Source organism: Filicampus tigris, chromosome 4, assembly GCF_054856515.1.
Source record: "Filicampus tigris isolate MCC_2025a chromosome 4, RoL_Ftig_1.0, whole genome shotgun sequence".
Taxonomy (NCBI): domain Eukaryota; kingdom Metazoa; phylum Chordata; class Actinopteri; order Syngnathiformes; family Syngnathidae; genus Filicampus; species Filicampus tigris.
The window spans coordinates 17557161-17569394 of record NC_141220.1 but is presented as its reverse complement, the minus strand read 5'-3'; the positions used below and the strand labels follow the sequence as shown (position 1 = coordinate 17569394).

Genomic DNA, 12234 nt, shown 5'->3' with positions numbered 1-12234 from the left:
AGGTGTACTGCTCCGAATATGTAATCGACAATATTGCTACATTTTAAGTGACTTCACATTCAAGATATTAATATGTAATGTACTGTAAATAAACTGTGATTGATTAGACGTTGGAGCCTGGCAACTTTGAATAAAACAATCACTTACAGGCGTTAGGTTTGAACTCGCAGTGATTGATACATTTTAATGCCGGATGTTGTGTAACTGAATATGTAACACTAAGTAATATAAATAACTGGTGATTAGTTACTGAGTACATGTCCTCAGGTGGGTTTGTGTCAGATTTTTGTTCTGAGTCAGTGACTAATTTCTTCCTCCAGGTGGAGACAAATACACACTTAAAGGCTGAAGTCTTGCCTTGGATTTGAGTTGAAAAGGAAAAATTAAACATGATACAAACGAACTTTTTTTTTATCCTGGCGACTGCTTTGTCAGTCACATTATTTCAATTTACTTATTTTAAAAATATTAATATATTATACCACCGGATCTCATGGTTAAAAAGAGATATCTCTAACATAATGTAGATTCCAGGTTGATTCCTTCTGTGTGTGCATGGGATCATCCGGTGTAATTTCTAATTAGCACATTGCTATTTACTCTGTCGGATCATTAGGCCTCATCACAAAAGGATAATCCAGTCAAATTTAGAGTTTATGCTTCTCATCTGCCGTGGTGCTGATTGCTAATGAGTCGTGGCACAATTATCTTTCAAATTAAGACAAATGTTTCCACTTTATCTCGGATAAATCTGCTAGCTAGACTGTAGCCATGACGCGTGAAGCACTCAATATATCATTTTCTGATAGATTCTCGGATAAAAGGGTATTTCTCGCATGCCATTATGTATTTTTTGATGGTTACTGTATATCCTCATCCATATTTATTCAACAACAAACAGTGTCTGGCCTCTATAATTAATTCATTGGTAGCACACCTCAAAAAGTTGCACAATTTTGAGTTTCAAACAAAGTTCACACCATCATCGCGCATGACGTCAAGCAAGACCTCGGTGAATATTGTGAGACTTCTGCTCAATGAGCACTGAAAGGATTATCTCAACTGTAATATTTCTATTTAGTTTATTATTTAACTTTTTGTGCGTTTTATTATGTGATGCTGTCACAAAAGGGTACCAGTGAGAAAAATATAATGAGAAAGAGATAGAAATGGAATTTGCTTGGACAGAAAAAGGTCTGGTTGCTGAAGAATACATAATAGTGCAAGAACATTTTCTGTAATTTTTCTTTTGAAAGGTCATAGTCAAATGTGATTGTTGCTGTATTTGCACATTCCCTATATTCAGCTCCCTATTTATTTGTCTACAGAATGTAAGGAATCTCTGGGCCAATTTTGCTCCAAAATTTTCTGGATTGCCTACTGCAGCAATTTCTATTTGGCTTCCATAAACATCACAGGCAGAATGTAACACATAAACATCGCTTTACAGATGCCATGTCAGAGAAAAGGTAATTTCACCCACCCAATGCACCACCTGTTATTTTTTTTCCCTGATGGTGACAAAAGGAGATGTCTGTTTCAGGTGCCACATTTATTCAAGTGAATGATGCACCCAGTTACTAATTGGGGCATGCGTCTATTTGAGCGAGGCCACTATTTAGGAAATATATTATGTCTAGCAAAATAATAATAATAATACACGATTGCAAGCTGGAATCATCCTCTTTTAATATTGCTACTGTCCTTATACATTAAAAATGCAATTGATTGGAAGAGTGCGCTTTTTCCTGCACGTGACTCCATTTAAGCGTGCCAGTTGGTTTGAATAATAAAGTGAAACAGTCAGGTGCAGGATGTGACTAGTTCCCCTTTTTAAAAAAATAATGCAAGAACTCCAGAGCTGTATGCAAATGCTGCAGCACTACCTCCCCCTTCCTTTCATGTTGAAAAGAGGAAGGAATGCCAGGATCTGAGGTGGACGGTGTAACCAAAGTAGTCATTAGGAAGATTCTCCAACCAATTTCCATAAATGCGGTAGCGGGGAAGTATTTAGGCAACTCGAAGTTTATCACTAATGAGAAAAGACAAAAAGGATTCATGTGCATGTTTTATGTGATCTTCTTTCTGGGTAGATGAATAATTATTTATGATTGTAGAGGCCTAAAAAGGAGACAAGAAGATAGCTGGGTGGGGGGGAGTGGTAAAAAATTTACAGGCAAAGTTAAATGAATATTTTAAGGAAAATGAAATATTTAAAGGAAACAAATGAGCAAAACATTTAAAACAGCATGATAAATAGAAGCAAGCGCCATTAAAATGGCCCGCCTGATTTGTGCTGCAGTAGCCGTGAGGACTGGGATGATTGTTTTCCGAATGCCAGTCATACCAGGACAGAGCGTCTGTAACCGAGGGCTGACCTCGAAGCTGAGAAATATTAACCGTGGATTCTGTGTCGTGTGTACTGACTCCGACAGGGTACACGTGTTCCATTGACCTCCTGCGGGCAGAGGTTTAAGGTTGGCGGGAAGGTAACGCATGATGACATAAATTGCAAACATGGACGATTCCTCAAGAGACATTCCGCATAAGAATGTATCACAACATGAGTACGCTTTGTGAATTTCACCTCTCGTTACAAGAAATTAAGAAACAAATATACGTGCTCCACTGCTTTGTACGAGCACACAATCATTTGTTTTCCAAATGTGAAAACAATTAAATCAGCAAACAAATAATTCATCAAGTCAATGAGAACAATTATCTCAAATATGCCTCTGAGACTCCATGCGCATACTGAACTGATTAATTATCTTGCTAAAGATAATTGAGTGCAGCTTGATATTTGACTGTGTCCTCTCAACATGCTCTTACCTCTGGTGGTATCCTAAGAATTTCGTTTGTATTATGTAGCCAAAACCGTGTGCGCTAATAAAGCTATTTTATTTGGACACAGGGGATATTTTAAGAGTTTCCGCTTTGCAGCCATGTTGGTCCCCAGCTAGATCATTACTGGACCATAATGAACAACCTCAGAACTCCAGAGCTTGAAATTTGGAACCAGTTGTCCCCCAAATAAACTTCATGAACCTTTGGAATTACAATATATTCTAATCTTTATTGAGTAGTCTATTAAACGCATTAAGAAATAGCAGTGACCCTTCCTCGCTGATCCAAGTTCACCTTTGTGGGCGACGCTGTGTCCTGGTCGCTAACCTGTGGGCGGACCATTACTTACTTCTGAGCTAGACAGACATCATTACCCCTGTGAATGATGGGAAAGCAGCCCGATCCCAACAGCTTTATTTCCCCGCTCAGCTTGGCGGACGCAAGCTATCACATCCCGTTAACAATTCCATGGCTCCACCGTAAAGTTAAGCTCCCTCAATCAGTCCCGTCTGTTTCGCTCGCCAACTGAAGGGCCATCGTTCATCACTCGGTGGGACAATAGACCGCACCACCCTCTTCAATATTCACTTGTGATTAACAATAGTGAGGAGATTCAGTCAGAATTGCAGAATGCTTTATTGGACTTTCAGATTTAGCTGAACAACGATTCAAATTAAAATCGACATGTAGTACAATGCAACTTTTTTAAATCGCATAGGCCGCAATTTTGAAAAAAAAACAAAAACAAAAACAAAAAACCTCGCTTCATATGCGTCGGTATTATGTATGTATGTATGTATGTATGTATGTATGTATGTATGTATGTATGTACTTTATGTACCGGTATGTACTGTATATTTGTATGTTCACACACCCCCACACACACACACACACACACACACACACACACACACACTGCCTGTTGCCAGCATTAGCGCGTCTGTCTAGTGGCTATAGCAACTAGCCGCTAAGCGGGTGACCCCATAGAGGTTGGCAAGAACCGTTGAACTACTTTTCAAAGGCAGTTTAATTTCTGACAGCCAGACAGTGTTGCAGTTCCTCCCGAGCAATTTTTTAACAAACCAGGCTTACGCAAATGTGTTTGGTGTTTTAACCAACAAGATAGCTACTGATTGTTTTTCAAAATCATGAAGCCCTAATTTCAGGTATCACAAAGAGCTTGTTCAATATCGGTGCTTGATTGAGACGAGTTGAAATGTGTGCCAGCCGCTTTTCACTCTGAGCAAATATTGTTTCATTTCATGTGGAATTTTTCAAGTTAAGTCCGAGGCCTTGACATTTTAATCAGAGTGAACATAAGAAGCCCAACCGGCACTGTCAGACCAGATGAAGGTCATTGTCAGCACTAAGCAGTCAGCAGCTTGCCATCACATTTAATCGTTACGTCCTAATGATTCGTTTACACGTAAGATCAGGTTGATATTTTATGTATAAGCACACATTCTATTCAAGGCCTTTTATTCTATTAACCTGTCCCGTCTGTACTAGATCCTTCCTGGGATCATTCCCATGTGGCTTAGCCTTTGATAAATATGCTTTTAGGGCTACCTAATTAATGCATTCAGCTGTGATTTTCCTCACTTGTCTCCCACATTTTAACCTCTTCGCAAAGGAACAGACTTTTCCGTCTCAAATTAAAGGTCCTCTGAGACGATGTACATGCGCGAGCCCGAGCGACACGACGTGCTGCACAAGCTCATATCTCATCTTGAGGGCCTCACTGAAATGTTTTGAGCATAAATGAAATTACAGCACATCGTTGTTATGTAGTGTTGACATATTCCGAGCAAATACGCTTTAGTTTATTAGATCTGTTGGCTCACAGTTTCTCGGTTTGATATGCCACAAGGGGTTTTGCTAGATGTGTTTCAGAAAAGAAAAAAAAAAAAAAGCTCTGTGATTAGATTTTTAATTAAACATGGTTTGTTTTTTGGAGCAACGCATGTCTTAAGAGACTACGTTATGTTATTTGACAAGAATCTACGTCAATGTGAAACCTAATAAAACAAGCGTTCAGTTAGATTAACGTTGGCACAGTCATGCAAAGCAAATGTAGACTGCTTGTGTTGAGGCAGCATATTTGAGAGCACACAGGATGATAAGACTCCCCTCGTTCATTCTACTACCTTGCCTACATTAATTGAACCTATTCAGCATTTTTTAAATGTACCCCTCAGTATTTCCTTTTACTGCCTGCATAATTGCCGTTCGCAGCCATTTGTAGGTTAAATGAATGGGAGGCAGTCATCAGCAAAGGCTTGTTTAAATCTGCTTAACAAGAGGAAGGCCATATTACAATATAGTTAGACACAGGGCTGTTGCAATTAAGTTCTAACTGTTTTAACATGACACTGTGTCTGTAGCCCCTCAATAGATTGACGAGGGGCCAGCTGTAATGTGGATAAAAGAGAAGAATTGGTTAGAATCTGAAGTAATTGTTTTGTTGTCTTTCTGTTAAGCCAAGGGTGCCATGGTGCTATTGCCGGGACTTGACAAACTGAGCATTGGAATTGAAACAGGTTTGTGATGGCCGCTCTATGTGTTGATTCGTAAATGTCAACAAATGAGCGTATTATTGATCTGCGTGGAGAAAATAGTTACACACGAAGACTAAATGTAAATACATCATAGGTCTGATTAGCTTGTGTTATTAGTTCACGTAAGAATACACACTTAATGCGTTTGACATTGTTGCACCACAAACCATAGGCAAACCTTCTGCTCCATTTTTGAAATTAGCTATCATTGTGTCAGTGACTCTTTCTAGTCAGACAAAATGCAGCCTGATTTTAAATGAGAAATGCAGCATTCAGTACTTAATTTGCTTCAACAACAAGTTCACCTTAAGGACACACAAATTGGCTTTGTGTAGTTTAGAGACAAAACTTGATTTTGACGTTTGTCTTCGCTATCAAACAACATGTTTTGTGCATCTGTCAAGTCATCAAAAGCCAGAAATGATTCAAAATCAAAGATTGATCAACGCCTCTGCCAACACCGGCATTCGAAGGCTTATTTTAATTGACGGTGTGACTGAGCCTTCCTGGTAACTGTCAGCACGAGTAGCTTCCGTCTCGTGAGTGATGAGACAAAGCAAAACTTATAATTACTCTTTCTGTCACTTTTTCATGTTAAATGTTTAAGTTTTCCATCCACACAAAACAATAAATATTGTGCACCAAAGCTCTTAGCTGTTATTTTCTTACTCTGGCTCCAAGCCTTCAAAAAGAATTAGTCCAGCATTATAACTAGAGTGTAACTACAAAAATACTTCCTCGTCTTTTAAAAAGATGAAATATTTTCTCTGCTATGTAATTTTTCTCTCTGTATTTCGAGAGCTACTGACCTAAAAAGGTTGATCAAAGACTGTTGGAACTCTACAGCCTGCAGCAACCAATAAATTGGTCCATTCGATGTTTTGCACTGACAAATTATTCTCCAGAGTGCTAACATTCTTGGTAGCAACTCAATTAGCAGGAGACAGACGTAGCAAGAATTCGCATTTATGTTCCACAGACGTTTCAATATTTTATTATTTCAGTGAGTGTTGCTATGGTTCCTTTTATGTCATACAAATGATAAAAGTATTTGCACATTCTCGCATGAAGCGATAGTTGTTTTTGCTGTGGGAATCTACACACTGCGCACCCAATGTCTTTTGGCTTTTACACAATGTCGACATGGCCTTGAGCTCCCATATGCTTTAATGTCGCTGTTAAAAGCCAATATTTTTTATTATGGCAAAGGGGAGTCTGATCTCATCCGGTGTTAATGTAAAGAGCAGTGTCGACAAGTAAAAAAATTGTACGTTTTCGTTAAGTACACGTATTCGCATAGCGTTATCTGTAAATATTAAAAATGTTTCAACTTTTTTGTTGTTTGATAATTCCATGATGTCAATTCATTGGAGTGAAACTACCAATTCAAATTTCCCCAAAACACCAAACATGCACTAACAATGGAATATTGCTTTCAAATAGCTTTAATTTGCATAGCTCTTTTTTTTTTTTTTTTTTTTTGGTATTAATGCCACCAACATTGGTGACCTTCTGCATGAAACCATCTCCCTGCTGTTCAAGCATCATTTGTCCCGGAAAGACGAGAAACTGGATGGAGCGCCATTCAACGATTAGGCTAAAATAATGGTGGGAATTTTAGTCAAAATTATTGAAATCTAACAGAAAATGTCTTTTGTGCACATTGGCTTTTCGAGATGCCCTCATAATTAACCTAATTTCCATAGTATAGATGAAATAAACAGCAGCAATACAAATATTTGTACTCATACTCTTGGTGGTGGGGAAAAAAAAATCTAACAATTATTCCTACCTTTCATGTCACCAGAGCTCAATACAGAGGGATTGTATTATCTGCGAATGCATCTCTGCTTAAACAACCACCTCCCACATGTTTGCATGTGGCGGCAACAACAAAACACATGCTTGTTCCTTCAGTTATACAAATACAAAAAGGCAGCACAGCACAATAACAGCTTTATAGTCTCACTGTACATGTGGCCAAAAGAGAATCGGAGAATGCTGCATAATTAACTGGCAGCCAAATGTTCCCCTGAGTCACTGCTTTATTAACAAAGCAATGGAGCCCTTTTTAATTGGCCATTTCAATGGAAATCCAATTAGAGAAGATAACATCAGACACATTGATCAAAAATATGATCTTGTATTGTCTTTTAAATTTCTTCCTTTCATGGGGTGTGTGAAATATCTTCTTGAGTATAAATTGTTTGAACATATTATGAAAGCAGAAGAGAAATGCACTGTTTATTTATATACTGTTAAGTATTGTAAATATTGTATGCATTGTAAAATTGTGTATATGTTAGTGGCCACTCATCTGGTAAAGCTATAATGTCAGTCGTTTTATTCCTTGTGAATGGATGTGCAGGTATAGTTCACGCTTAACTTCATATATTCGTTACTCTTAAGGCTTTTGGTGCTTTTTATGGCCCGAACTGTGAGGTTTTGGCCACATGACTAAAGGATTTTGGAGAGTGAAAATGAAAACTTTTGAAAACAGGTCTCAAACTTGAGCTTCTTAACTAAAAAAAAAACAAATTGTATATTATAAATATTATTTTGGATAACAGTAGGAGGACAAGCAGTGGGACAGCCGTGTTATGCAAATGACCCTGTCTTTGAGCGTTTTTCCAGCTCTTTGTGAATAGGGCTTATTATAAAATCGTCTCTGCATGGGATTTTGCAAAAACGCAAGAAACACACCCATATTTTTGTGGTGTTCTCATTAGGACTGCACCAATATTATTTGCATCAATATTGCAATCATGATTATTAATCACAGTCATTCATTATTTTAGGGAAATCACCTGTTTTTATTGCACTACTTTTCAACAAACAATTTGTCAGCAGTTTTAATTGCAAAATTAAATTTGAAAAAAACAAGTCATGTCAAATAACTAAAAATAATCCATCTATCATCTATACCGCTTATCCTCACAAGGGTCGCGGACGTGCTGGAGCCTACCCCAGCTGTCTTCGGGCAGTAGGCGGGGGACACCCTGAATTGGTCGCCATCCAATCGCAGGGCACACAGAGACAACCAAACATCCGCACACACAATCACATCTAGGATCAATTTAGAGTGTCCAATCAACTTACCATGCATGTTTTTGGAATGTGGGAGGGAACCGGGGTACCCGGAGAAAACCCACGCAGGCACGGCGAGAACATGCAAACCAGTCGACCACCGTGCCGCCCAGTAAAAATAATAACATTTACTATAAAAAATCAAATTTGCAAAGGATTGTTTGAATAAATATGCTATTACAGGGTGCAATCGAAGTCAAAACAGTGGCTGTTGATAACTTTCGAGCCACTAGCTCCTCATCTCCAATTTCTGCGGTACTTTCTTCTCTCGACATGACTCGCTCTTATCAGTCCCTCGAGTGACTTAAAGCTACCGTGGCACTGCAGTGCTTGCTCGCTTTTTTATTAAGGCAGCTTAATGAAGCCGTAACTTTGCGTTCGCCCCCTGGTGGTTGGCTGACTACTGGTTCAGAAAGGGCTCGATTAGATGTACAGCAGAGCCCTCGTTTTAATTTTATTAATCACACACGATGAGGTTAACTTAATCGTGGCAGTCAAAATCGCGATAAGAATTCAAATTTGATTATTTGTGCAGTGCATACGAACATGTAAAATACCATACCAGACCAGACCATAATTTGCTTAATGCATCATAAAGCATATTACGCAAAATGGCCAAAGGGGTGACATGTAGTTGAGAGTATTCAAATCATTTCTGTCACTTTTGAAAGAAATAGGGAAGCGAGGTGGTGCTGTGTTTAGCCACAGGGAGGCACCACCTGGATAGATCTCTTAACCACCGACCTCTTCCACAATGGCTCATTAGCATTGTGCCAAAGATGGATGGCGACTTTCTGCACGGATTGCTGGCCGCCAGTATATGAGATGGGCAAAGGCTTTCCTTCGGTCCCTTGGCCTGCCTGCTGACCTGCTCCTGCGGGTCTTAGTTAACATTCAGGGGCCCCTGACCTGGAACACAGGGTTGGCAGCCGACCCAAGGTCCCATCATCCCCAAAGAAATTAGAGGTGGTTATCTTTCAGGAATGACTTGCTAACCTTCCCAGACCATGTAGATGTAATAGATGCAAGCGAGTTCCCTCCTCCTCTTATGCAGGCCCTATGTCTCGCTGTCATTGGGGATGGCAGGTTGTGTCCAATTTGTGTGTATTTGACCGCTCAGAAGTGACAAATGATGGCCTGGACTAAAAGAAGGTTACATTTAAACACAGCGCAGGTCAATGGGGTAGCAGCCTTAAAGCTAAATCATTGTCAGGGAAACTAATGATGCAACATTATAAGACAATAGTGCACCATAAAAGATAAAGTGCAGGATGTCATGCGACTAGTATAATCAACCACTGTCTGTTTCAACTGCACATTCATCTTGATTTTGCATAGACATATTCTCGTCATACCAAAATGGAAATGGGAATAAATAGCTCTGTGTGTAGAGCAATCCTTTTCTATTACAACAATGTCTGGGCATACCGCTCAGTTGCCCTCAAATGCAATGATCATTTATAAGAACTCGTACAAAATACACACCACTTAGGCTTGAGAACAAATATGTTAAGTCTTCGAATCGAAGATCCGTTCCACCTGCTGTAGCCATTTCAAAAACACACAGGAAGTCTGGAAAAACAAACAGAGAAAGAGCCTGGGAACCGAAGCACGAGTTGTGGCATCTTGACAAGTCTTAAGTAATTCTTACGAGAACAAACACCCCTAGGCTCATTTGCTTCATTGCTTTCGTCAAAACAGAATATATATACAGCCAGTAGGCTTCCAAGGAGACCCAATAAAGTAGCGACCGTGCTTACAAAAAGAAGTCCATTGTTTCTTAGCTTTTATTCCTCGAAATAAAGTAGTTGTGTGATTAGAAAGGATTATATATATATAAAAAAAAAAAATAACCACAGAAAATACCATGAATGCGTATTTGAATTTGGAACTGGATTCGTAAACAGCATGACAGCACAGGGCAGAGCTCAAAATACGTTTGCTTTTCACTATGTCCATATTTTGTCAGCACAAAGAAAAGCATACGGCTGCTGGTAATGAGCATTACTGCAACCGAACTCCTCCAGGCTGGCGGTTATGTGGACACGGTGTGTCCGGGAAGCTCAAGGACGGCTCATACTCCCAGATTAAACAACATTCATTCTCTGTCAAATGCCTATCGCTCCCGAAAATGCCAAGCCGGAGGAAAATGGGCCTCCGCACGACCCTTGCTTTGGGTGACAGGATAAAATACAGAGCAGTTGTGCCTGAAGGAGAACCAGGCTAACGCAACTATCTTTAATCTCTGTCCCTTCGAGGCACTTTCAACACCTGTTATTCTTGACGGCAATGCAAGGGAGGCCAGCTTGCAGATTCATTTTGAGACGGGTAATTATTGCACTAATTATTCACTCTGGTGTTGGATGATTACGCATCCTCTTGCAGGTGAATACTCGTCTGTTTGCACACCAGCTGAGGCCAAAACGGCTCGCTGGAACAGTTGTTCCACTCCTTTTCCCCTTGCAGGTATTTGACCCCTTGTCATGTTTGCAATCTGTACAGTAGGGGGAAGGGAGAGAAAAACAGCCTCAAACTTTTAATTGCTCAACAGAAACACGAGCGAGTGGAAAGCACAAGTTTGGCCATCTGCTCAGTCTGCGCTTTACGTAAGCATAGCGGAGGAACTTGGTGTCTTAACAGGCTGCGTGGTCTCATCCACTCTATGTGATGGATCTATTGGGACACCGGCACAGCAGAGTTGTCGTTATCCTGTCTTTTGCAACATTGAAATATTATTTCACTTAAATTAATCAGTGCCCATAGTATTTCCCCCGCCCCCCCCCCCGCGCTCATCAATAATTAATGAATCAAGATATATTCTTTTCATTTAAGAGGACTCATTAATAATGAGACCTTGGGGGCAGAAAAGCCTTTAAGACAAATATCCGTGCTCTTTGACTAGATTTAATTCACTTAGCAGAAATACAACATCAAATACTAGGCCTCCATGAACTGATCTTTCTTGTTAAATATGAATATCATGAATATTCTGTCCATGGTCATGTGAAAACAATTATTCCGGTGCTCAAAAGACATAGGAAAATGCTTAAAATAGTGTAGTTTTAATATTTTACATGAAAAAGACATTTCAAATGGAATTTGAGGCTATAATGCTCCCATTGTCACTGGTTGTTTTTGAAAAATGGCGCCGCAATAGAACATATTTGATCTGTGGGGCAAAATGACAAAACAATGCACTGGATCAGACGGGGATCAGTGAAAACAGACGTTTCGTTTATGTCAGGATCAAACTGTCATCATTGCGGAATTTACCAGCACTTGGTCCTTAAAGCCAAAACGTTAACTAGAGTCTTCATGTTTGCTGTTGTCAATAAATCCCAGGAAAAGTCCAAAGCCATATCTCAGTGAGTTTCCTAGTTATTCTGTCCTCTGCCCCAAGCTCATAGTGTTTTGTCTTTATCAAACATTTTTAAAAATAAAATGAGTCTTACAGAAAAAAGTGTTACAGAATCACACATTTCTTAGTTAATATAAAAGAATCATTTGCAAAGTGTGGCTCATGCGTGGTGTCTTTTTGGAAAGAGGACCTAATGGGGGCATTGCTCGAAAAAAAAAAAAAAAATGTGTTGTTGCACAGGCAAGAATGATTAGAATCATGACCCTGCAATTCAAAAGCTATCATCTTTATGATGAGCTACTAGAGCCGTTTTTTCCTACTAAATCATGCACTAGATTCAACCAAAAGACCGTACGTCTGATTTAGCCTTCAAAAGTTGTTCCA

General features: G+C 39.4%; 1 protein-coding gene across 9 annotated transcripts in view; it reads left to right on the top strand.

Annotated features, from left to right (window-relative positions):
• foxb1a (forkhead box B1a) overlaps nt 1-12234 on the top strand; it is a 73008-nt gene that overhangs the window by 660 nt on the left and 60114 nt on the right. The window contains exons 2-3 of one of the 9 annotated variants that reach the window (XM_086027865.1): nt 1329-1469; nt 5328-5387. The exons of 7 other annotated variants lie outside the window; for them this stretch is intronic. The gene's annotated coding sequence lies outside the window, so the exon portion shown is untranslated. Of the gene's footprint in view, nt 1-1328; nt 1470-5327; nt 5388-12234 lie in introns of those variants that run through there. One more of the 9 variants, XM_086027867.1, reaches the window with a different exon arrangement.